Below are 5,608 nucleotides of genomic sequence, written 5' to 3' on the forward strand. Positions count from 1 at the left end.
CATTGACAGTGAATTTTCCAGACATATGACAGTTGATAAGGCCCCTCTATCACAATTTAAGGAGATGGTTGGCCCATTGGTGACTTTTGGAGACAAATCAAAGGATTCACAATGGGATATGGCAAGCTGGTTTTCGGAAATATTGTCATAGAAGATGTAGCACTGGTTGCTGGACTTAAAGTTAATCTTCTAAGTGTCAGCCAATTTACTAACAAAGGATTTAAGATGAATTTTGAAAAAAGAAGAATGTTTAATTATCAGCAAAAAGACTAGTGAAACTGATCTAAAAGGAGTTAGAAAAGGAAGCTTGTTTGTTGCTGATTTGAGTTCAACAAACAAGGGTGGTATTTATTGCTTCTATACCAAGGCATCTATTGAGCAAAGTAAGCTGTGGCACAAGAAACTCTCTCACCTGAACTACAAAGCAATTATTACCTTGGTAAAAAAGGAATTAGTGAGAGACATGCCAAATTTGGAATTTGCTCAAGATGAAGTTTGTGGGGCTTGTCAAAAAAGGCAAAATGAAAAGGTCCAGTCACAAAAGCAAAACTGTGAATTCCATAAGTGCATCATTGCAACTTATTCACATGCACCTGTTTGGACCAGTTAATGTCTTATATATTTCTAGAAAGAAATATGCACTGGTGATGGTGGGTGACTACTCAAGGTACACATGGTAGAGTTTATGCATTCAAAAGATGAAACTCCATACATCATCATTGAACACATAAAGAAAGTAGAAAAGCAGGCTGAAGATTAAAAATGTGTAAAGAGATTGAGAAGTGATAATGGCACATAATTCAGGAATGTAGCATTGAGTGAATTCTGCAAAGACAATGGCATTGTTCAAAAATTTTCAGCTGCAAGAACACATTGAAAAAATGGTGTTATTGAAAGGAAAAAGAGAACTTTAGTTGAAGTCGCAAGAACAATGCTGCAAGATGCCAATCTGCCAATAAGTTTTTGGAAAGAAGCTGTGGATGTTACATGCTATACTCAAAACAGATATTTGATCAACAAAAACCATGGCAAATCACCTTACTCAATTCTATCAAAAAGAAAGCCTACTATGAAGCATCTGCATGTGTTTGGAAGCAAATGCTTTATGCTAAAAGACAACTCTGAATATGTGGGAAAATTTGACTCGAAGGTTTTTGAAGTAATTTTTCTGGTATATTCATTGGAGAGAACTACCTACAGAGTTTATGTGCTTTAACAGAAGAAAATTATGGAAAGCACAGATGTAACTTTTGATGAAGACAAGTGTCTAGGCTTGGAATGCCTTGATGAGAATGAAGCTGAAATTTTGAAGTTTAAAAATCTCAATATTGACCGTGATTCTGAGGATGATGCTGAGATCAACACAGAAAATAGAATAGAGCAAGAAACAACTGAACAAATGATCCATGAAAATGAAAATTCTAATCAAGAAAGAATTTCATCTGAGTTTGATAGCACAAACTCCGGGGGAGAAGAAGATGGTGGTTCTACAAGTCATGCCAATGGTGAAAGCAATTCTAGTCAACAAGATCACACCAGGAAATGGGATAGAAAACACACTAGAGATGCAATAATTGGTGATCCCAATGCTAGAGTAAGAACTAGAAGTGCTACTGCAAATGAATGTTTGCATGCATGTTTTTTGTATCAAATTGAGCCAAAGAAAACTGAAGATGCCTTGATTGATCCTGACTGGATAATTTCCATGCATGAAGAGTTAAATTAGTTTGAGAGAAATAAAGTATGGGAATTGGTTCCTGCACCAAGAAACAGAAGCATTATTGGAACAAAATGGGTGTATATGAACAAGATGGATGAAAATGGAATGGGGACAGGAAACAAAGCAAGACTGCTTGTTAAAGGCTACTCACAAGAAGAAGGAATTGACTATGATGAAACTTTTGCTCCAGTTGCAAGACTTGAACCAATAAGAATATTCCTTGCATTTGCTGCACACTCAAATTTTAAGGTGTATCAAATGGATGTAAAAAGTGCATTCCTCAATTGTGAATTGGAAGAGGAAGTCTATGTGCAACAACCACCTGGTTTTGAAGATCCAGAATTTCCAGACTTTATTTATAAATTATTAAAGACTCTCTATGGATTAAAGCAATCATCTAGAGCATGGTATGATACACTATCAGAATTCTTAATCAAACATGGATTTACCAAATGAACTATTGAAAAGACTCTATTGTACATGAAACATGGTGATGATATTATCCTAGTTCAAATCTATGTGGATGATATCATTTTTGGTTCTACTAATGAGAAGTTATGTCAAAGATTTTCAAGATTAATGCAGAGTGAATATAAGATGAGCATGATGGGAGAGCTCGGTGTTGTGCAAGACATGCCTGAATCATAACAAGACTAAGTCATATTGACAACCCTAAGATTAGTTGTATTGTAACCTTAATCTGTAATTTATACTTGTAACACTTAATGTCTGAAAAATGTAAATGGAGCAGACTAGAGCATTTTTCCCTAAACAGTGTAAAGCCTAAGAATTCTATCTGGAAGAAGATCAAGAAGGTCATGCCTCAGAAGAATTATGAAGAAGCTTGGAGTTGGATAATTCTGTTTGGTGAAAAATATTCTAAGTCAAGATCTCTACAAGTCACAGAATTAGTGTTATAGAGAAGTCATACGAGAACTCAGAAAGACCTATCGAGAACTCAGGAATTGTCTATCGAGAACTCAGGAAATGCTATTGGAGATATCGATAAGTCAGATACCCATTTGAGAACTCAGAGATATCGACAAGTATACATTCATTAGAGAACTCTGAGTTATCGATAATCCAAAGTCCATTAGAGAACTCTGAGTTATCGATAAACCAAAATTCACTAGAGAATTCAGAGTTGTCGATAAGTCAAGTCAACAATGAAGTTTCAGAGATATCGACAAGCCAACATGCCTATCGAGATGTCGAGTTCTCTACAGCTTAATTGGAGATCTCGAAGTGAAGAAATTTCTCTAAGTACAGAATTGCAGAACAGTTCAATATCCAAGGTTGCAAATCAACAAACAATTCACACAGCTGGATTGACAAGTCTACAAAAAGCAGTTTGAGAGATGTGCAAGATTAATGGTGAAGATTAACTAACAAAGGAGGATCAACCAATACACAGTGGATGAAGATATGCTAATCTAGATATGGAAATCTCACTTTTCCCTTAAATAGAAGTGATTAGTGACATGTTAGAAAAACGATTAGCACTTCTTATTGTTCAATGTGTAAACCAAAGTTAACTATCATATAAAGTTAACTGAGTTCCTTTGTTTAAGTAAGGACTGAATAGATTAGAAATTGTATTCTCTCTCAAGAAAGAAGCTAAGTTCTAAACCAAGAACTTAGAGATTTTGTAGCAAAACACTGCTTGATTTTTAATATAAAATTAAGTGAGTTTTGAAGATCTTTTTTTTACATATTTGCATTGTTATTTATGTTTAACATCTATTCTACAAAATCATTGATAACAACCAACTGCTAAACTCAAAGTCGATCAAAAAGTAAACATTTAAGCCAAAATACATTCACCCCCCTCTGTGTTGTATTCATATCTAACAAGTGGTATCAGAGCAAAATCTGAAAGTAAACAGATTAGATCTTGGAAAAATGAATACACAGAAAATCAGTAGTATCAAGATTCCTCCCTTTGATAAGGCCAACTATACTTTATGGAAAAAGAAAATGTTGTTGTTTATAAGAATGGCCAATCACCTTTACATTTAGATCCTCAAGAATGGGCCCTTCACTCCTATGGTTAGAGTTGAGGAAAACCACAGATGGAGATATGGTTATTCCAGCTCATTATGCTCCCAAGGATGCCTCTGAGTATACTGAACCTGAAAGAGAGAAAGTTTCCCTAGACAGTGCTTTGCAACTGATACTAATTGAGTCACTTGACAATGTAATGTATAATAACATTGTCAACTGTGACACTACTAAACAGATCTGGGAAAAGATTGAGATACTCTGTGAAGGAACTGAGGAGGTTAGGTCAAATCAAAGAAGGATATTGATTTCTCAGTATGAGGGTTTTATGGCTAGACCAAAGGAAGGTATTACTGATGTGTTTGAAAGGTTTAATAAGCTGATAAATGACTTGCAGCTTTATGATAAATTTTATGATGTTGAAGAAGTGAATTTGAAGTTCTTGCTTACTCTCCCTGATCATTTGGAACAAAAGATCTCTGCAATCAGAGAAGGAAGGGATTTGAGTAGAATCACACTGAAAGTGCTCTATGGGGTTCTGAAAACTTATGAACTTGAAATAATTCAAAAGAAATCATTAAGGGCTGGTCAAGGATATGTAGTGGATGACTCAAGTGCACTGATTGTGAATGATGACCAGACCTCTAATGATGAGCAAAGATCCCAAACTCCAGTAATTTCTACAAGTGAGAAAATAGTCAATGACACTAAAGAGCAAGTCATACTGGAATTGGATGAAGAAGATGAGTTCTACACTCTTGATGAGCTTGATGAGCTAGACAAATCAATGGATTACTTGGCTAGAAAATTCTCTAACATTAGATTAAAGAAACCAAGATTTTTCAAGAGCAAATGACAGTCCTTCAACAAAGATAGCAGCTGGAAATGAAAAGGGAAGTACACTCCTGATAGCAAAACTGGCTACAAAACTGGATCTGTTGATAGATCAAACATAAGGTGCTTTAACTGTGATGAGTTGGGCCATTTTGCTACAGAATGTAGGAAACCCAAGAAGGCAAAGAAAGACAAAGCCTATCTTGAATTGGAAGCAAAGTATGATGCTCTTCTAAAGAAGCAACAAGGGAAAACTTATATTACTGAGGGCAAAAGCTGGGATGATTCAGATAATGATGAAGATGAAGAAGTTGGAAACTATGCACTCATGGCCTTGGAGCAAGGAGATTCTTCATCATCTAAATCACATGTACCAACTCTTACCACAATTGGTTTAAATGTGAGTCAATATAAGGAAACTGTTGAAAAGATGAGCACAGAAATGTTCCACATTCATACAAGCATGGTTGCTGCAAATGAGGAAGTTAGCAGATTGAAAAAGATCAATGAAAAACTTGAGAGTGAAAAACAAGAGACTGAATTGTTGCTGGTTGAGCTTGATGCTGCTAAGCAAGAAAATGCATACTTAAAGAAGAAATTAAAGTGTGCAAGTGAAATTGAAGCAGTATTGAGAGAAAGGCTGGAGAAGAATGAGGTGAAGCTGAAATCCTTCAAAAATGCTTCTGAGTTGATTGGCCAATATCATGAAAAGAACAAGCCATGTGCAAACATTGCCATTGGTCTTGATTATGAGGGTTTGAACAACAAAAAGAAGTCTGTCAGTGACAAAGGAAAATCAACTGAAATTGAGAATGTTCCAATTATTTTGAAGAAAGTTGAATCACCTTTGTTCAAGGCATGTGAGGTGAACTTCAGTGAAGAAGAGTTGATCATCAAACACGAGATAACTGATGAGGACAAGGAAAAGAAAAATGATGAGACAACTCAGTCTTCCATATCTGTTGAAACACTAAAAGCCAATCAAGAAACTAAGGAGCCTGTGAAGGAGATTAAAGCTAAAGAGGTCAAAAAGAAAAAGAAGAATAGAAATGG

This window comes from Apium graveolens, chromosome 2, assembly GCF_009905375.1.
Source record: "Apium graveolens cultivar Ventura chromosome 2, ASM990537v1, whole genome shotgun sequence".
Lineage (NCBI taxonomy): Eukaryota > Viridiplantae > Streptophyta > Magnoliopsida > Apiales > Apiaceae > Apium > Apium graveolens.